This window comes from Sinocyclocheilus grahami, unplaced genomic scaffold, assembly GCF_001515645.1.
Source record: "Sinocyclocheilus grahami isolate Dianchi unplaced genomic scaffold, SAMN03320097.WGS_v1.1 scaffold33.1, whole genome shotgun sequence".
NCBI lineage: Eukaryota > Metazoa > Chordata > Actinopteri > Cypriniformes > Cyprinidae > Sinocyclocheilus > Sinocyclocheilus grahami.
Genome location: NW_015505212.1, coordinates 2,017,753 through 2,040,276, shown reverse-complemented (window position 1 = coordinate 2,040,276; position 22,524 = coordinate 2,017,753). Strand labels below are relative to the sequence as shown.

Below are 22,524 nucleotides of genomic sequence, written 5' to 3'. Positions count from 1 at the left end.
AAAAACAGCTAAACTCACTTGTTGACCTCACTAATCGACCATCCTGACCCATCCCTATTAGAAAGAGAAAAGAGCTGGGTGAAAAAAGACAGCGAGCAGGAGAAGCCCATCTTTTGTAAATCATAAACAATCTAAGCTGGTAGGCAGTATATGAAAGTGGGCGACGATAACATTTCCATCTCTTTGCCACCTTTCTAAGGGACATCAAAGACCCAATTAAGACCCTCTGAGCAAATGGCGGATGTGATAGCAGCTCTGGAGATCTGTCACAGAGTCTGTGTGTGGCTGTCGACGCCCTAACTCACTGACAGCCTCCTTTACAATCCCAGCCCAGCTCCATGTGCCCCTCTCTTTCTCTCTCTGTTAAAGGATTTTAATTAGGCCTTGCCTGCTCAGGCTCACACAGCCCTTTTGTATGTGCTGAATGGTACAAGGACTGTGATTTGGAAGCCCTTCACAGGCAGTCACTGATGTGAGAGAGAGAGAGAATGAGAGAGCGATTGAGAGGGAGAGAGAGAGAGAGAGAAAAAGGGCTTTTTCATTTTGATATGTGCTACTTCACTACACCAAGCCCTTTCCCCCCCACCCTATTGTACGAACTCCCCTTATGAAGAACTGGAAAATTTTCAAATGTTAACGTGCCTGTGTTGGCTTTGATATTTAAGACAAAAGGGTACAGAGTGAGACTTACAATGACACTTCACAAACTGGAAACGGGACATTTCATCTGACGCGTCATGATCTACCAATATGCTTTCAGTGCGTGTGTTTGAGCGGCTGATGTCTTTAGTGTGTATGTGCATGTCAGAATCTCTTCCAAAAACAGCTACTTTATTGGGATTATTTTCTATAATAACACATTTGTCACAGAACATTATAAATGTGCAAACCAATATGCTTAATAATGTGTCTATGCATGTCAGATTCTGCTTCAAATAAAATCGTAAATGCAATCGCCTTAACGTCTCAGTTGTTTTTCCTACATTTAAAAACATTTGGTGTAGAAACAATTTTCAGAAATTGCTAGCAAATTTCACAATTATAAAGTAATGGCAAGCAACACATTAAATAAAACGTGAAATTTTGAAGTTAAAAACATTGTATTTGCTTGTGAAATTTTGTTTTATTGATAACTTTGAAATATCCTTTTTTAAAAGTGTATTCAGCAATGAGATTATCTGGAGATCAACTTAAGAGTCCCTCCTGTCACTTTTTTTTATTGAGAACAGAAATCCCAGTAATTTTATAATTAATGACATATTTAAATATTTATTTTTCTTAGCTATACTATCCAAATACATTTTTCAGCTATTAATTTTACTGTGTGTCAATAATTATGTCAAGTTTTATTTCCCTTGAGATACAGTAAAAAAAAAAGCTCTCTTAAAAGCCCAAGCTTAAAAATAAACCAGGTCAACTAAGTCAATCATTTCCTTAATTGATTTAGTTGAATTGAACTTTCAGTTAATTTCACAAGAACACTATACTTTGCATGGGATTGCATACTAAACATCTATTATAACATTAACAGGATAAAAACAATCTGATACATACATACACATTATAGCCTAGTGCGTGTTTCCTGTGGCACAAGCAGCAAGTGCATCTATACAGAGTGCTTGACATCGCCAAGTCTCAGATCTGACATGCCGATGGCACGATGTCAATCGCCATCCTCCCCTTTGAATCTTTCCAGCGCAGGGGCCTCCGTTTACCAAGTGTGCCCAAAGCAGGCAGGCAGTTATGCATCGTAACCCTCACCAGCCAAGACGAAGTGTGCTGGGACAGTGTCCCCCCTCTCACTCCCTGACATTCCTCTCTGACAGCCCTTTACATCTGCCTGCGCTGCACTCCGTCGGCAGACAAAGAAATGAATACCCCAAGTGACTGTGTTTTAATTAAGCAATTTCATGCAAATTACACATTTTAGATTGTCAAATAATATACTGCGCAAAATGGAAGGCTGGCTGATCTGATATGCATGGAGCGTTTTTCTTCCAGGGCACTGTGCATACATGGAAAATGAACAAAAATGCTAATTTCTAATCTATTATGCAAACAGTATGATACTTCCATAGATTTGCGCGCCTTTGCCTCCAATGCCTTTGTATTGTGTATTTAAGGTGCTCGAGTGTTTAAAAGTCTTGTTTTTGTACCCTTTTGAACACTGTTTACTTCGGTTTTCGGTTTGCGCCACGAATAAAAATCGTGCTGGCAAGAGTTCAAGCTTGTTTTGTTTGTTTGTATAAGTCTATTTAAATTACATTGAACACAAATTAGCATACTGAATCACATGAATGCATAATGAACAAATTAAACCTAAATAAAAAAATAGCCATAATTTTAATGCCAATTATACTGGGAAAAAATAACGTCCTTTCCTGCCTTACACTGTTACGAGATCAGCCAATATTACTAACAATATGTACAAATTATTCAAATGTGAACAAAAGCCTTTTTTTTCTCTCCCCAAGTTGATTTGATTTAATATTAGAGTAGAACTGCAGAAAAAAAACCTCTTGAAACCTCAGGCGCAAAAGTCGGTGAGCACAGGTAGCACAATGAGGCCCTCATTAACAAAGGCAAGAGAGGATTCTTGCTGTTTCTTTGTGATTCAAATACATTTAATCAAAGGTTTGTTTCAATATACTGGTACTTAATAGTGTACATTACCGCATACAATACGTCTGAATGAATTGAAGTCTTTCTAGTAGGCTTTTTAATGGGAACAAATAGCAGGATAGGAGTAGGGAACCGAAGCGGTAATGGCAGGGTACGACATGGCTGTTGACGCGGTTTCTTCATCTTCAGCGCTGAGTTGTTCTTTAAATGGACCCTCGTACCATAATCGTTCCCCGTGCACAATAAATTCAGGAAACAATAAAGGAATGGGGCTCCACACCAGGTCTAAAAGATCCTTTCCCAATTACGAAGCTTTGAAATCAGACTTATGAGCCCCTCCTGTGTTTGTGTGCTAGTGTGTGTGTGCGTGAAAGTGTGTATGAAGGTTTTGAAGCGATCCCACTCACCTTAATCAAGTCAACAAGGGGGTGGAGTTGGGTGCCTGGTTGGTGCTCGTGTGTGATTGAATTTTGATGTGCGTCATTGAGACGTGCTTTCCAAGAACCGAACTGGCGGGACTTCTCCAAATGCACTTCATGGGAAGGTCACATGCATCTGCGGGGTCCGGTACACTGAGGTCAGAGCTGTTTGAGGTGAAATAATGTTTGAGTCAGGTGAGGAACTAATGGTCAACTTGAGTTGAAGTGGAGATCCAAGTTGGAAACCACAATCCAGAACAGCAGAGAGCAAAGGCAAAACAATGCTAAAAGCCAATAATAAAACACAGCTAACCATCAAACCATTCCATATTTACTTCTGCTGTTGTTTATGCATGTAAAAAGTGGTCAATTTTGCATGTACTTTAACATTTTGTTGGGTTTTTGTAAACAGCACTTTACAAAAAGGTTTCATTGGTTAACATTAGTTAACATGAACTTACAATGAACAACACTAAGGCATTTATTAATCTTAGTTAATTTCAACATTTACTAATACATTATTAAAATCAAAAGTTGTATTTGTTAACATTAGTTAATGCACAGTAAACATGAACAAACAATGAACAATTGTATTTTTGTTAACTAACATGAACAAAGATTAATAAATGCTTTAAAAAATAACATATCACCCATTGTTACCTAATGCATTAACTAATATTAATAAATGAGACCTTATTGTTAAGTGTTACCTGACTGATTAATAAATACATCATTCTCAAATTTAAAACAACTTCATACATTTCTATTTCTAGGTGTCAAATGCACATTTATTTTAATTGATAAAAACATGCTCTGCAAAATAACATTTCCATTCCAATATACTTCAGGTTCTGTATATTCATTCATTCATTCTATTAATTCTTGAAATTGAAAAAGTGTCTTTTTTTCAAAACATACCAAATGTACACATATTCCAGAGGGTTTAAGAAAGACATTTTGGTGGTTTGGGCCTAAAAGTGGGGTGTACTTCTTTATTGGTGTTGATGTTCTTCAAGAAAAAAAATGGTTCCTTAAAGAACTGTTCACTGTTACTATCATGTTATCCACCTTATTTTACAATGAGGACGCCGTTTTCTGTGAATGTGCGAGACTTGCAGTTCATTAGCCGCTGTAGGGAAATTTGCAAATGGCCATGCCAACTCTTACAGGGGAAAAAAGTGGATGTGTTAAAAAAATTTGGATATCCTCTACCTTTAAAACACATCCAAAGAAGCAAATTAAACTTTGCTTCAAGACGAGCACTTCCACAAGGCCTCTTGTTTCGCTACCCTTCCCCTCTTTCATTTCCATCTTAACGTTTCCCTCTCTGATCTAAACAAAGAATGTGATCTAAATTTGAGGGCCACTCCGTGTCCAACTTGACATGGGCTGTTGAGTGAACCGGTGGCGTCAGGCGGCCCGTGGGAGTGCCTGCCGTCCTGCGGTCAGCCCTGCAGATATAAAACACCATATAAACACCACTCCAATGACAGAGCGGGGAATCATGAGCTGGCAGACAGGCATTCTCACTCTGTTCACTGTAACAGGATATTAAACAGTAATTATATCCTGAGGCAATCTGATTAGCAAAGAGAAAAAGCCTTATTGATCCCAGGTGCAGAGTAGCAGACGAGGATAAATATTTATCCTGCATCTCTCCATGATGGTATAGAGCCACTCAAAACAGGCTTGTCAAACAGAGAGAGTTTATGCCAGTATCAAGATGAACCCAGTCTGTATGAGATGATGAGTAAACGAGTTAGAAATGGAAAGCTGCAGAGAAACGAAAAACGGGATAAATGACGTATGAGGCTGTGCATTACATCACTTACAAAATTAACTCTAAGTATAAATATAGACCGGTTTAACTCACTGCAGACCTGGCACAGAACTGGAGAAGTTCACTTCAAGACTGTACCACCAAACAGTAATGGTATTTGATATTGATGGTACCAAGGTACTTTTATAGATACCAGGTACTAAATAACTAAAATTCATTTACCAGGGTATTTATAAAGTACACTTGCAGACAAGTAGCAAAAACATGGTACAGATGTTTTATTGATATATACAGTGAGTATAGAAAAGAATGACTGTTTTTGTTTCTTTCATTTTTTTCTGACATGTTGGTGTTATATCTTTCACTTGGATGTTATCAGTTGCACTGAGTAAATACAGCAGGATAAAACAAAAACTGTGTCCGTCTTCATTTCAGGCGAACAAAATGTGATCATATAAAGGGGGTGATGCTTTTCTATACCCACTGTAGCGTGGAAGTACCATGATGTATATAACAAAGCCCCTTCTGATACCACCAATGTACCATGCTATTACCACAGTACTTTTTCAGGTTCTCCAAAACCTTTCAACAAATAATATGGTAATCCCATACTTTACCATGGTTCATGTCCAAAACTATGAATTACCATAGTACTCAAAGTATTTCAAAGAATACTATGGTAATGCCATGACACATGTCCCAAAATTATGGATTAACCATCATAGTCTGCAGTTTTTTTAAGAATACTATGGTAATACCATGGTACATGTCCAAAAATATTACCATAGTACTCTGAAGTATTTCAAAGAACACTATGGTAGTACCTTGGTCCAATAAACATGGATACTTCGTAGTACTACGTAGTAATAATTCATAGTACCACGAAGTATTACAAAGAATACTATGGTAATACCATGGTATATCTCCAAAAAGCCATGGTATTATAATTATACATTTCCAAACATTCATGATATATGATGGTTTCAAATCCAAAACAAAACATTGTGATACAGTTACACTCCAATGCATTTAATAGAATACCATGGTAATCTTATGGTACATGTCTGAAATTCCTGCTATTATCATTGTACCCTGTTAAAGAACATGTAAAGCTGTGGTGCTCCAAAATATATCATAGAATACCATAGTAAAACCATGGTATTTTTTTCTCATGTTTCAAAGTCTTTGACAAAGTTTTCGCTATTGTTATGACCGCTGCTCAAGACGTGATTTGCTAGAAACTGTTCCCTGAGAATGATGAGTCTCTCTTGCTGAGATGACGGGGGGCACAAACATCCTTTGCGGTGTGCGGCTCATTAAATCTGCCTCTGGGTAATCCAATTGATCTGCAATTCGTTTTAAGTAGCATTAAATCAATGCGCACAGACATGAAAAGCCAGGCTCCTCGTTGCCTTCAGTGGAGCTACCTGCAACACTTTGTAATATTGATAATACGCCACTCTTTCCATTTGAGCTTCCTTTTTTTCTCATGCAAATGATAGCTGTTTGTAACCAGACCTGATCAGCGGGGTAAGAAAAGGGAGTTGAATGCCATGGGGAATTGATTTAACTCTAGAACAATGCCAGGAAACGTGACGCTTTTCTCTAAGACTGCCTGTGTGCAGAGATAGTGTTTATCTTGAGTATAATCCCAGCTTCTCTGCGTCTTTAGTGGAGACTGTGGGCCTAAAGCAAGACAGATGCTGTAAATAAGGATTTCCACCTGGCGTTGTACACACCACACATGCTAAGTGAAGGACTTTACTGTCTAAACACTAGGGGAGAGGAATGAGATGTGTTAGTGCAGTACAATAACTGTTCTTCTGAATGAGAATTATCTGATTTTACACTGAAAATATCTAAAAATACTTGTAAACTTGAGAAGCAACACTGTTTATGATGCATGTTTAATACAAAAATTAATTTGTCTTTTTTGACTTGTTTAATGTCAAAGCAAGGGGGGAAAATCAGCCAGTTCGGTAAAACAAAATACGCTTATATTTGAAATATAATCGATGAAAACAAGCCTTAAGGCCCGTTCACACCAAGCACGATAACTATAAAGATAATGATAACGATATAGTTCTAAAAATCGTTCTCAATATTAAAGAATAGCAGAGTTCACACCACAACTATAACGATAACGATACAGAGGAACGATATCGTTGTGATCACTTTCAAAATGATTTTTTTCCAGCTGATGAACGATAAAACACTGACAGCCAATCAGAATCCATCCTGCTGTAATGAGCTCAAGAATTTAAAGCGGCAGACGCGCGTGCGCTTAGAATAAACAGACAATATCGTTCGCTGGGGTGGACGCTAATATCGTTATCTTTATAGTTATCGTTCTTGGTGTGAACGGGGCTTTAGGCCTGGTTTCACAGTCAAGGCTTAGACTAAGCCAGGTGTAGGCCATAGTTCAATTAGGACCTTAGAAAAACGTTACTGGTGTGCATATTGAGACAAAACAATGGCACTGATATATTTTAAGATATGTCAGTGCAAGTTTCTTTCAGCTAAAACAGCTTTTTAGTCTGGGACTAGACTAAAACCTTGTCTGTGAAACCGGGGGCAAATATGTTATCCAATGTTGCTTAATTCTCAAGTACAATCATCCTGTTTTTAGATTTATTTTTTTATTAACTGGAAAACAAGTAAAAGAAATTAAAAAGTCATTAATAATTTTTTTTTGATAAACTAAGCATCCTTTTCAAAATATGACAAGTGTGTCAGATGCTTTTGGGGTAAGCTGTTCCACTCAAATGCAGAAATACTATCACAAATACTATTAATATTACTAACACAATTTCAAAATGTTGACATTTGTTGCATTAATACAGGTAGCTAAAACGAAAACCATAAAAAAATTACTAAAACTTTAACTAAAAGTAAAATAAAAACAGAAAATGTAAAAATAAAAATGAATTCAAACTATTAATAACAACTATAACACTAGTTGCATTACTGTACATTGAAAAACATTCATAATATTAAATATCCTGACTTATTTATAAAAACATGAAAATCACTCTGCAAAACAAGATTTTAAAATGGCACTGTTCATTAATAAATCGTTTTTGTGTTCACATTTAGTTCATAACTAGACAGTTTTTCCCCCATATCTCTGTTGCTAAGTTCTTCTTATATCAGTTTAGCAGATATCTTGAAATATAATTAGGCATATTAGTGTCCTCTTAGTGAACATCTTAAGTAAAACGTGGCACAGCTTACCCCGCACCTCACTGATAAATCACAATATCAACATAAACGTTGACCGGGGTGAAAGCATTTGCATATTAATAGTATATAGTAGAGAGGTGAAGGATTAAACAAACAAAGTAATTCCACAATTAAAGCACTGCATCACATCAGGCGTTACAATTCCTGCTATTGACGAATCAAACTAAATAAAATTAGAAATGGATTCCAAAAGCAAGCTCCCGGTGTGATGTGCAGCCCTTCATCTTAATATTACAGCGTAATTAGGTCAGGCTGTTGAATTTTTAATGCTCTCTGAAATCATATTCGTGCTCGCTGTGTGTCAGGTAGAGCCTGGCTCCGACGATACATCATCATGCAGTGACACCAACATAATGGCCATCCCTTCAAATGTGTGACCTTTTCCAAGCGTGCACAGCCCACCGCGACATATTCACCCCTGCGTTTGGCAGGAACCCCCTCACGTGTCATACACACCGGAGGGAATGAATGCTCAATACTAAACTATGAAATAAGCCTTTGATTCATAATTATTATAGACAATTCAGGACAGTTTTACAGCTACTGTATTTGGTGTACAGTACCACACCACTTGTGTAACTAATCGAGCAATATTTATGATATGAATGATATCTCAAATCCTAGGACCTGAGGAAAGGTGTGCAACAGCTTTTTTTATTGCAGACTTTAATTTATAGCCAATTAAAAAGGCAAAAATACCATTTAGATTTGAGTCATCTATTAAATTGGACAAGTAAGAAACCATCAAGCAACCATATTAAACCCCCCCCCGACCACCTTAATTGCACAGCAATTCACAGCAACGCTCTTCGACTTTGGACACGCTTATTGTTGAGATTTTATTAAAATATATTTTACAAATATTTACATTTTTACTTTTTGTTAAAATGATTTAAATAAAGTAACAGATTTTGCCCTTTTTTCACTATATTTTTGCAACTTTTACAATGGCTTTTATGTGTAAATTGCTTTGTTTCACCTTTAAACTATAAAAAATGTCCAGTACTACTTTGGGGTAAAAATAATACCTTGTTCTGGCTTATGAAAATTGTGCAGTAAAATTTTTTTTTTTTTACGGCAATTGTGCATGAATAAATAATTTATTAAAATATATTTTTAAAAATACTTACATTTTTATTACAATTATTTAAATATTAACATAACAAATTAATAAATTTTTCACTATATTTTTGCTACTTTTTCCAATGACTTTTAGGTATAAATTGCATTGTTTTACCTTGCCCTGACTTACTTATAAAAATTTAAAAATTGTGTAGCAAAATAAGACTTTTAAATGGCAATTGTGCTTTAATAACTTTACATTTAAGCCTAACCTTAACCCTAAGGACATGTACTTTATATTATGCAGTACTTTTGTGTAATTACACTGTAACAACATCATCTTAAAATAAAGTGCAACCAAATTTTCTATAAAATTATGAATACATTTAAAATGGATGATTTAAACAAAATAAGCCTTTGCAGAGTTTTCAAGATCAATTTGCTTCGCATTGGGTCCTGATCATCCTGTTCATCCTGTTTATTCGACATTGACACTGTCACTCAACTATTATTAACTGAAAAAATGCCTAGATGTAAAAACAAAGCCCATGCATTTGCAAAACCCATTAGTTTTCACTGCTTCCTAACAATTGTAACTCTTATTCTATTTTGAATTTCCACTGTGTGGATGCCCTAACCTCGCTCTGTTGTACATGAGGAGAGCGGATACTCCAGTCTGGAGTGGAGGTGGTCATCGTAAGGCCACAACAAAGAGCCCTTTCTTACAACAGGGTCTTTAATGTGAACAGCTCTATGAAAAAGGTTAAAGGTCAATGGTACCCACTCTCCTGACACTTTTAACCCCCTAATAGACAAGAAGAGACAAAGCACAAAATTATCACTGCTCTCTGCCGGGTCAGACAGGCCCTCTCCTATTAAAACAGATGGAGGAATAAAGGTGTGAATCAGGAGAGAACTCTAGCTGACACTTTGCTCACCCTCAGTGTGTAAAATCCTTCATTAGAGAGTGATAGCTCATCCTGCGCTAGCTTTTCAACCCAAACCTCACTTCTGATCCCATAATTATCCCAAGATGGAAATGACTGCATCTGGAGTTCCCAAACTGACAACTCTATTTGCACCAAAATAATCCTCTTTCTTGGCTCCTGATACCTGAGAATAATCTACCCATTGGAGCGGGAAGGAATCGCATCCCCCTTCTCGCGCTCAGACGAAGCCGCTCGGTAATTTAACCATCCTGCGTGGGCTTTTTGAAGCATGGTGTATTCTAACTGGAGCTTTTAGCTTAGCCTGTTATGCTGTAATTTAGGCCTGGCTCGGAGGCTGACAGCTTACATATGTGTTGTGTGTGTTGCAGGGATCTAAAGATTACAGCACCTGTCAATAAAATGCATGACGGAGCACAGTTGCGAGCTCTTACATTCAAAGAAAGCATGAGGAAACACATGGTTAAAAAGACAAAAGATATGAAAAGCACACATTGCATGGCAAATTGAGTGGTGCTCATGTGGGTGATGAGGGTTCGAGTTTACAATTCTTGTTATGCCATCTTTTGATAATCTCCTGTCCTTTCATAGCAATAAAAATGTTCAAAAGACTAAAATTAAAATTACATATAAGAATTTAAATGTTTCAAATTCAAATACGAATTAAAAACATAAAAATACATAGTACAAATAATTACAAAACAAAACAATGCAGAATATAAACTATTAATTAAAACATAAAAATACAATATTTAATTTCAAGTTCAAATCAAACAGTAATCAAAGCGATAATCAAAGCAATAAAAATGTCCAAAGGTGTGTGAGTGTGTATAGTGAAAACTGCAGAAGAAATGCTAGTAAAAATGCAGAATAAAAAACATTATTGAAACATGTAAAATAAAAACTACTAATTAAAATATAAATATATAACTATTCATTTCAAGTTAAAATAACATTTAAATCTTTCCTAACAATAAAAATGTCCAAAAATGTGTGTGTGTGTATATATATATATCTGTGTGTATGTGTGTGTGTCTGTGTGTGTATAATGCAAGCTGCAGAAGAAATGATTACCAAAAAAAAGAGAAAACGTGAGTCACGCTGGCTAGAAAATTAATAGAAATTGCACCTTAAAACAGCATTAACTACTTATGAGGCCCATTCATTAACCGGCCGGGTGTTAATCCATCACTGAGAGAAAACCATGAAGGACGTCCTCTTACAGGGCCCTGGCAGGAATAATCACACTTTTCTGAAATTAAAATTCAGAGGAGGGTCCATGTATCACCGGCTAGTGAGAGGCCTTGAGATAATAAAGGCAACGTAGGTAATAATAAATAGAAGACAGCGAACGAGAGTCAAAAATACCCCAGCGAGCGCTGGTACAGAGGCATGTTTGACAGTATCGTGACGATGGGTAAATACATGCTGTTTATCCATTTGACCTGACACCTTCAATGAAGATGTGGAAGGAGCAATGTGCGTGGGATGAAGAAAGACTCCCATCACAGGTAAAGATTCAGAGCAACTATAACAACTATTACAAACGGTTTGTTTTACTAAGGAGCAGAGAAGCATGACTTCTGTGAATAATCACTGAGTGACTGACTTAAAAGGTCAATTCAAGTTCAATTCGTTCCTTTCCAAGTATAGACCTTAGTCAAAGTAGACGTCATGTTCAATTAGGCACAAATGAAAATGAGAGTTTCCAGGACAGAAGTCTGTCTTAATGATTGATTTGTTTCTTACAAACAAGCAGGTTTTTACTTCACAAGACATTAACGGATGGACTGGAGTCGTGTGGATTATTGTGATGTTTTTATCAGCTGTTTGGACTCTCATTCTGACGGCACCCATTCACTGCAGAGGATCCATTGGTGTGCAAGTGATGTAATGCTACATTTCTCCAAATCTGTTCTGATGATGAAACAAACTGCATCTTAGTGTGTAAAGTTTAAGCAAATTTTCATTTTTGGGTGAACTATTCCTTTAAGACCGTCGACAAAGATATCTCTTGGCCTTGTTTTCATTTGCTTAAATGTAGGATCATAAGCCATTTCAAAATGTTACACTCTGAATGTCTTAACACTTTTAATGCACGGTATATTTTCATAAAGAAGCTCCCTAATCGAATAGCATGACACTGCCCTATTCAGACAACCATTACAACAATGTTACCTGGAATCGACCGAGCGGGAGGTTTCACAGACATGATGTTTCTTTCATGATGTTAACGTCTTTAACCACTGGATAATAATTATTAGAGCCGTTTTTCTCTGGATTCACAGGTTAAGTATAAATCAATAAACCTATAATCACAGATCAGTGCGTTTCAATAAAACAGACTCTGATCAGTCGATATGCGGTTCCAGCTACGCAAAAATACTTAATACAGCAAGAGTTATGAAACTCTATGAAGGTTTGGGGTCGGTAAGATTTTGTAATGTTTATGATGCATTTATTTGAACAAACAAAATACAGTAAAAAAACAGTCAATTTGTGAAATATTATTACAATTTAAAATAACTGCTTTCTATTTGAATATACTGTATATTAAAATATACACGCAAAAATACTTAATACAGCAAGAGTTATGAAACTCTATGAAGGTTTGGGGTCGGTAAGATTTTGTAATGTTTATGATGCATTTATTTGAACAAACAAAATACAGTAAAAAACAGTCAATTTGTGAAATATTATTACAATTTAAAATAACTGCTTTCTATTTGAATATACTGTATATTAAAATATAATTTATTCCTTGACAAACCCCAAACTTTTAAAAGGAAGTGCCATTCAAAAAAAATGAAGTTACTGTACCTGACAAAACATTTATAAAGAAACACTTTGCCTAACAATGCCTTTTTGCCATGAATATATTCACAACACAGCACAAACTCTCTGATGTCATTGCTTAATAGTTCACAGTTATGAGTCACCTGTGAAAGACCGGAGGACATGTCTGTAGAGGTTATGATGGTGAAGGCCGACCTCTGACATCTGAGCTCTCAGTGGGGTGCTTCAGTCACACTGGATGAGCCAGAGCCGAGGCTGGTGAGAGCCGCTGTGACTGCGTGTGTGTGGCGGCAGAATCTCTCTGGGCATCTAGGGTCACTAATAAGGAGATGTTTATGCAGAGAGTGTCAGAATCTTGGTGTCTTTTTCCCCCTTTCCTTCCATTCTCTGTTTTCAATTATTTACAATTTTTGAGAAGGAGAAAGGAAGACGGAAAAAAATAAGAAGAAATAAGTAGTCAAGCTTTTGGACGTTTCTCGATGCCGTACTGCACTTTTCTCAGAAACATCATGCATATTTAAAGTTAATAAAGCCTATTCCTTACCTTTTATCCAGACTTTTTAATGCTGTGCGAGAGAGGAGGAACTGGGAACATCAGAGTGCTACTCCGAGGCATCAGCTGTGTCCTCAGGTTCAGTGTGACGAACCAGACCACGTCCCTGAGGAAACCATGCACACATCATTATTACACTAATGACACAAAAACAGCACCAAATACTACAGCATTGCAACTCTAGAGATGCTTTTTGGCTCAGAGTGGACTGCTGATAATAGGCATCATGTTTAAGCTTTGGTGTCAATGAAAGCTTTTTGGCTTTCATACAGTATTTATGGAAGAGCAGATTGGCAAAGAAGAAAAACATGAACAGTTTAAACTTTAAGATTTAAGAAAGCTCTGTCAGAGCTGCAGTGCAATCACATTATTTATTTTTATTTGTCACTCTCTTCTATCTGTCTGAAAAAAGCATTCAAATAATCAGCAATTAAACCAAAATTTACCATAAGAACTTTATCTAGGGGCCTAAATGTATTTTAGATGTATAAAATAAATCAAATAATATAACATGTTTCATGTCTGCTAAGAAATTTATTAAAACATTATTTTAATAAATTCTACATTATTTTATTAATTTATAAAAAATCAATTTATTGCCAGTAAATGTTCTTAATTCACCCATGGCAACTGGCAAGGATTTATCTTCTCGTTATACTGTAGATCCTGCCAATAGCTTAAATGAAATGAAAATAAATGTTAATATATTATACATTATTTTATTAATTTATCAAAATCAATTTATGGCCAGAAAATGTTCTTTATTCACCATGGCAAGTGGCTGATTATAAAGTAAATTTATATACTGTAATTAGAGTTGCATTTAAAAAAGTATTTCGTCTTCCTGCTATTGTCTTCTAAAGACAACATTTACAGTCTAGTGGTACCAGTCCTATGAACAATTTGTCGTCACTTTGCATGTATGTGAACTTTGGTTGTACTATCGGCTCAAACATAGACATTTCCACTGAGCAAAAAGGCAGCGGGTGGATTTGGTAGGGAGTCCGACGGAGATGGCCATAAATCAGGGCCGGCATAGCAGGATTCCGACAGGCTGCTATGGCTTTATCTGCTGAACAGCTTTCATCCTCCTCAACCCGTTTATGCATATCCACTGGATATCCCACCTCCACGGTGTCCAAAGCTCGGGCTCAAGGCCTCTCCAAACCCGCAGTCTTCCCAGAGATCCCTTCCCTGCTTAACTGATTCTGCTGGGGTGTCAAAAAAAGAGAAATATATATCTCATTATTTATTTAGGCAAGCTTTGATATGGGTGTTTTTAAAAAGGGTTAATACATACAGTATACATACAGGCTTAATCTCGTGGGGGGGGGGGGGGTTTAAAATTTCATGAACAACTATCCGAAAAATAAAAAGAAACAATTGCAAGTTTTGAAAAATTCAGCTTTTTAGATTTTTAAGTTGATTATGAACTGACTTCCTGAACATGACATATGTTTGGAGGGAAGGGCTGAAAAATGAGATGTCTTGATTATGTCATCTGAAAAGGAAAATTGTTTACGAGATGGATCAAATTACATTTTGCCAAAAGATTACAAAGATGATCTCTCTGCCAACCCATCTACTTCTATCCATCCACCTACCTATCAAGCCATCCATACGCTGTCTACCTACCCATCTACTTCTATTCATCTATCTATCCATCTCTTCACCCATCTACCTACCATCTATCCAACTATCCATTTCTACTCATCTATCTATCTCTCTACCAGCCAATATACTTCTATCCATTCATCGATCCATCCACCTACCCATCCATCCAGCCACCCATATTTACCATATCTAAAGTATCTACCTACCCATCTACTTCTATTCATCTATCTATCTCTTCACCCATCTACCTACCATCTATCCAACAATCCATATCTACTCATCTACAGTATCTACCTACCCATTTACTTCAATTTATCCATCCATATCTACCCATTTACGATGTCTACCTACTCATTTACTTCTATTCATCTATCCATCTCTTCTCCCGTCTATCCATCCATCCATATATACACCATCAATCCTATATAGTTTTCTTTTTCATCTAAACACCAATAGAGGAAATGTATTTCTTGGTCTCAATGGACAACTACCATTGATTTCAGAGCTCTCAGACTCTCAGATCGGCCCACAGTCTCCTGACCTCATATGCCTGTAATCACTAGCACAGAAAGGGGAATAGGAGAGGAAGGTGGAAGCACAGGGACGGTGGCAGCCCGAGATGCCGGCGGAGCCGTGGAGAGCGAGCAGGGAAAGGCAGCAGGCTTCAGCCCCCAGCATATTCATAAATCAGCACTTTCAGGAGCTGTCAGCCACTCCATAATGAGGGTTATTATTCAGCTCGGGTGTCAAAGTTACTATTAAAGGACCGTCTCTGGAAGGCCCTCTCACTCTGCTCCTTGTTAAATAAACAGCGGTGTACACAAAATGGCAAACAAGACGTGGGTCAACCTGATACAGAGCGGGGCCACGCGGGCCTCTGGAGTAATTTACCCTTCGGGAATAGCCGACTGGGGAGATGGATGATATCAGGCCTTTCAGAAAGATTAATGGTGAGAGAGGACAACAGAAAAGAAGAAGTGAGAGGAACTGAGATGTTGGAGAGGTAGAAGGAGAGATGGCATCACATCTAGAAAGGGGTAATAAAGTTTGTGTTCTGGATATTTTGGCCAAAAAACCCTAGTATGCATCCCCAAATAATCAGCTTATCCATTTAACAAATTGGTGGTAAAAATAACTACCAACCACAAAAAACTCATTGTAAAAAAGGCTGCTCACCTATACGTCATATATTAAGACATATAAAATAAAGTAAAACGAATAACGACTAAGCTATCAAAATTGCAGAGCTCCTTCAACTGACTGCAAAATTCCCCACGTCACTTGACCTCTCATTGATAACAGTCTAATATTAACCCTCTAAGAATATATGCTTTAAAAAATTCATTCTCTTTATTACTTTGTTAATATCAGACAGTGGCCTCGGAGCTGAGGGTAGTATTCATTTTGAATACTTGAAGGGGGCAGAGGAGACGAGGGGGCGAGAACTGAGCTGTATGGCAAATGAAAGGGCTAATCTCTGTTTAACATTAACAAGGGCTCCACACATCCAGAGAGGCGCAAGATTATAGCTCTCAACGTGGGACTCTGGGTTATGCCTGCACTGAAATACTTGACTGAATATTAAAAAATGAAATGCGTTTTCATACACAGTAGGTTATGGAGTAATGTACTATGAAATACTTGGGTAACTCTTCATAATATTATTTAATAGCCTCTGATTAGTCAATTATGTCATTCTGTGGTCAAATACGTTTGCATAATGATCACTAAACTGTGTAACTAACTACTGCTAGTTGTTTGTCTCTCATATCATATAACCATATTGATTCTTTTGAGATAAAATAATGTCAATAATTAACTAAATAAAATACTTCTCATAATAATAAATGATACTTTTCAATAACATAACTGTAAATATACTTTATATAATAATAGTAATAATATAATAATAAATGATGAACAATTTTATAATTAGCATTTAAATATAAACTTGAAGACTTCTTAAAACTTCATATTTAAAATATCATGAAACAGATCTGACATTAAAAACAAACAAACAAAAAACGATTATACAAAAAATTATTTTTATTAGTACTCAAATTTAATAAGCTTTATATTCTATAATTAGTATTTAAATATTAATTGGAAGAAAAAATAAGAATCATTTATAATCTCAAGAAACGGATCTGACACTAATTACATAGTTGAATTATTTACTTGATGAAAGTGTCACAATACTGAAAATTCATTAACAAACGAAAACAGACAATCATTATACCAAAAATAGGATTATAATTATTATTACTCAAATAAGATTTATATTCTATAATTAACATTTAAATATTAATTTGAAGGCTTTCCCCCCAAAGATTTATATTTAAAATCTCATGAAACACAGATCTGACACGAATTGCATAATGTTGAATTACTTATTAATAAATTGTTTACTTGAAAAATGTTTCACAATACTGAAAACAGCAAATTCATTAAAAACTATTTATAGTTTTAAAGCAGCAGAAATGGAGTACAAAATCCACTTTCTACACAGAGAAAGGGTTTATAATATGATTATATTTAGTTGGCTTCTTGGGTGGTAAAATCAATTTAATCCCACATTGAGTAAATGAGAGGAAAGCACTGATAGCTGCAGGCCATTCCTCAAATTGTCATAATTACCACAGCCAGAGGGGTCACCATCACTGAGACCGTTCAAGGACAAAAAAGAGACTTCCCCAGGAGGAAGAGGAAGTGCTTTCCTCTTCTGTTTAAAGAGGAGAGCAACTCCAAACAGTCAGGAGTCATCATTTTCATCTCACCTACCTGAAGGCGACATATTAATCTTTTACATCTGTGAGTTTTAGACAGGCCTTCATGCTGTGCGAAAAATCACCAACATACTCGATACCAATTAATGATTTTGTCATTCCGGTGCCGGGACACTGCGCGTTTGTCAAAGTATCTCTGCGACGGTAATTTGCGCCATCTGTACTCGTAGTAGTGAAGAAAGCTGAAATATGTGATGTGTTTAAGCTCAATAATGTGTCATGTGACTGGTGGGGCCATGTCTGGTGGACATGAAGAGAACATATGTTGTCTTCCAGCCCACGGGCTGACATTGAAGATGAGAAAAGACAGTACTTCAAGGCAAATATTGTCCCTGTAGAAAGCCTGCCAGAACCTATATGGTTCAGTGTATTGACAAATCTCTTGTGGACAGCACAGACATGGAGGTTTACAGCGCTAGTCTCTTTCAGTCGCTGTGAAGGGAAGGACTGAAGTCTTGAAAACAGGACACCGTCCCGGGGCGGCTTGGGGGAAGCCTGATGACACGTTGACTGACACTTTACGGGGCCGAAGGTAAAAACCGTGTGGAGGTAACAGCCCGTCTGTGAATTGAATTAAACAGCTGAAGATATGATAACCCGCATTTGATCCGGTTTTACATGGACCACTTGTTTATTACGCACAAGAGGTTGAGGTTTAATTGCAGTGCTAAGGTGAGACTTTGGCCTGAAGATGGATGAGACAGAGCTAGACTCCTGCCATTGGAGACTGCAAAACAGACCAGAACCACCGGTGATGAATGACGAGTCAGAAGCTCTTTTTCCCCAAAGGAAACCATCCTGTTGAAAAGATGACGGCCAACCTCTACAGCTTCCTAACTCCTCATCTACAATCTAAAAAATCTTCCAAAAGGTTTTTTTTGCAGTGATGCCATAGAAGAATCTTTCAGTGAACGGTTCTTACATGAACCATTGATTTTCTTAGTGTGAAGAACATTTTAAATAACTTTTTCCACTATAAAGATTCCATGGATGTTCTTCATGGAACCTTAGATGCCAATAAAGAACCTTTATTTTTCAGAGTGTAGGCTAAACAGTGGAAGCCAATAAGGATAAGTCAACGTTTAGTGTCAAAACATCTCAGCGGACAGAGAAGAAGAAAGGGAATGTGGTATCAGGGGAAGTAAGACAAAAAAAAAACCAAGTGGCACGTCTGCAAATTAGCTTTGACTGCTCAACAAGGAGCTTGTGTTGACAAGGTAGAGAGCTGATCTGATTTGCTGACACCAGCAAAGGAAAAAAAGTGAGACAAAACAAATCTAATCATCCCTTCCCATCAAGAGGAAATCGCTGCCTTCTTCTTTCCACAAAGACCCCCCTGGCTTAAATCAATTTCTAACAAACTTGATTCTGAGGTGGTAACGGGGGGAATCAACAGTACCTTTCAATTTAATTCAGTGCTGTGCTCTGGGAGAGAACAACTTTCATCCATCACCATCATGTGCTGGGAGCACAGCTGTAACTCTAAACACACACACTCATACACAAAACAAGACCCGGTGGAGGGAAAACTCCTTTAAATACATCTCAACATCAGTTTACAAGCCCAAACCACTCAATATTGGCAGGTTGTGATGGGAATCGCCAGCTAATTCCTATAGAATTCAGTTTTTGACCTACACACTAAACTATAATATACTGTATTTACAATTTAATTTATTACCACAAGACACTTTTGTAAATGAGTATCTTTACAGACTGAGATAAATATCCAGCCAGTAAAAAAGTTGAGATGTTCAGTAACTGTGCTTACAAATTCAGGGTGTGATTCAAACGTTTTGTGCGATTCATTAAATTAACTAGCTCGTAAGAGTCATTTGTTGTTAAGCAAACAGTATGTTTTAAACATTGCACAAAATATTAGATACTAAACTAACTTTTTTAAAGAAACTTATTTATTTATTTTACAATTTGTTACAATATCATTTAATATAATATCTAACAATTCATAAAAAAAATTTGTCTTTTAATGAATCAGTCAACAAGACTCACTAATTCCAGAGTGATGAGTTTGAATAAAAAGATTAAAGAATGTGTGTCTGAAAAAAAGATTAACAAAGCTACGAGTTTGCAACGAGTCCAGAACAAATGACTCCGAGTCAGCTATTTTAACAACTCAAAAGACTCAAACTTCCAGACCTATCAATTTGCAAACGAACTGTTCACTGAATTTGTTAGAGCAGTTACTGAATTAACATCTGACTAACTGACTGTCTGGATATATTTAAAAACATGTAAAGATGCCGACATTTACAAAGAGAGTTAGTTTTGGCAGAGTCAATTCAGTAGAAATATGTGTTAATGTATTTATTGTCTTTTTATTACAGTATTTTGTGGTAATCACTGGCAAAACCACAGCCTCTCAACACTCTCACTTTAAAAAGTACGCAATGTTTTGATGATTCAGAAACATTCGCATCTCCCTAACAAAAGTCACCTGTTCCTCCCGAGATTATAAAGCTGAGGTGGTGAAGTTTGGACATCTAAAGAGACGAGAAAGAGTAAAAAAAACATCTATTTCATAATCATTTTGTTTTACTAACATGGCTACAAATTGATTAAAGTGGCGAATCAAATGTGGTATTATTCAGGTAGTTAGCAAAAAATGTGTCAACTTTCAAAGTGTTTCTCTACCATGACAGCAGTTGACCAGACCGTTTAAGCTAATGCACACTACAGCGCCCCTAGTGGTGCTTTGAGAATGCTACGCATTCTCGCTTGCGTAGCTATAAGCGTCTGCGTTCACATATTAACACAGAAAGTCCCAGTTGGCCCAAGACTGGCAGCTTGCACAGGTGAACATGCCTCGATGATTTGCGGATGGAAGCAAAGACCCTTCTGAATCGTTTCCCTTCTTACTTCACTCTGGCCACATCCTCCCTTCCCTTCCACCCCACCGCCACTTCCTGTCATTAAGTCTCTCACTGCCTGTCCCTAAAATAATCCCAGCAGTTTTATGTCAATTCACTAATAATTAAATTTAGCAGGCCCGGCACAGAGCTCCGCCATTAGTTTTGAGGACGTGATTTAAGATTGATGACTTGTGCCCCTTGGGAGTCTGTTTCATGAGGTGCTGTGGGTGGCGGGGGGCACCGTGGCCAAGATGCGGAGGGAGAACAGGCATGGGAGTCGAGCGAATTAAACTTTGGAATTGATTTTCTTAAAATTTGAGTTGACTAATGTGACAAGTCGCAGCTGTGAACAGCGGAGCGCCGGGTTAAAAAACCGCCGGCCTGTCTCCTCCAGGCTTCTCACAATGACACGGCAGCGAGAGGGAGAAAATGTGTGTTAGGAGGCCTCATGAACACACACACCCACACACAAACATATGCTGCCGCTCAGTCGTCAACCTGCTGTCACCGACACAAATTACAGCCAGGAGAGAGAGAGAGAGAGAGAGAGAAAGAGAGAGAGAAAGCAAAGAAGAGAGACAGACCTCACATCACCACAGCCTCAGAGTTGCAGGTACTGCAGGCAGTGCTGACAAGGGACAGGTCACTGCTGTGACATTGTTGAATAATTCAAGAAAAGAAAGAAGGAATGAGGGGGAAAAGAGAGAGGGAGTAGATAAGTAAATGACAAAAAGTATAGAACATGTATGGGTGGATACTCTCGGCTTGTCGTAACACTCTGCTGTGCCATCAAAAGCAACATATTGCAGTGTCTACAAGTTACATCACCGCAACACAATACTTCTGGTCTGGGAGACCACATCTGCTAACATTTGCTTGTCTGAGTGCAAATCACGGCCTCTCAATTAAATTTGACCTTGAAATTACGTTTTTTAAAGGTATATCTGCTAATTTTTTCCTTATGACAAAATGTTGACAAAAAAATTTTACTTTAAAAAATGTGTTGATTATGGAAATAATTGAGTGTCAGTAGCCCAATAAAAGTTTTATTTTACATGGAGCAGGTCATCTGATGGAGGTTGCCATTTTCAGATCACATGATCAGTCACCCCCTATTTTCGAAAACTTTTACTTTAGAATAAATGAATCATGGTTGAACAATGCATTTCTACAATGGCACTGGCAAAAAAATACAAATAATAATATATATATATATATATATATATATATATATATATATATATATATATATATATATATATATCGTCTGGAACTAATGCAACATCTCATTTCCGGTCGCCACAGAGCACGAAACTTGCGCCGCGGTCACTAGGAGGTACCCATCGATCGGGAGAGTTAGTGCAGGTCTGATGAGGCCACGATGGAGTCTGAAACGAGCAGAATACGGAGGTGAGACACACAGATGCGTTCTGATGGGAAACTTCCTGTTTCCTGTGAAGAGTGAGGAAGCATTCCCTGAGGTTTCATGTTTCACAGAGAAGTTCCCTAACACTCTGCTGCACGTTAAAGAAAGTAAACGGATGTAGTACGAATTGATAAACGCTTCATCTGCCTTTTATGCACTAATATATATATATATATATATAGATAGATATTTAATAAAATAATCAAAACATACTACATTAAATGTTACACATCAGTGTTATTTTAGTAATATTGAGATACTACTGTAAATTTTATTAATATTTGTTATTAATAATCATTTTTATTTTATATATTTTCCCTTTTCATTTGAGTTAGTTTTAGTCAGCTTGTTGCATTTTTGTCTTGTTGTCTATATAGTTTTATTATTTTTTATTTTAGTTGCAGTT

The 22,524-nt window shown here is 37.0% G+C and overlaps 1 long non-coding RNA gene across 1 annotated transcript in view; it reads right to left on the bottom strand.

Annotated features, from left to right (window-relative positions):
• LOC107580166 (uncharacterized) overlaps positions 1-14,616 on the bottom strand; it is a 32,113-nt gene extending 17,497 nt beyond the window's left edge. Inside the window, exons 1-4 of the long non-coding RNA XR_001608597.1 lie at positions 14,550-14,616; positions 13,414-13,528; positions 13,013-13,187; positions 3,030-3,206 (exon numbers count right to left, since the gene is read on the bottom strand). This is a non-coding gene — a long non-coding RNA (uncharacterized lncRNA). The remainder of the gene's footprint in view (positions 1-3,029; positions 3,207-13,012; positions 13,188-13,413; positions 13,529-14,549) is intronic.
• Between the last annotated feature and the right edge of the window lie 7,908 nt (positions 14,617-22,524).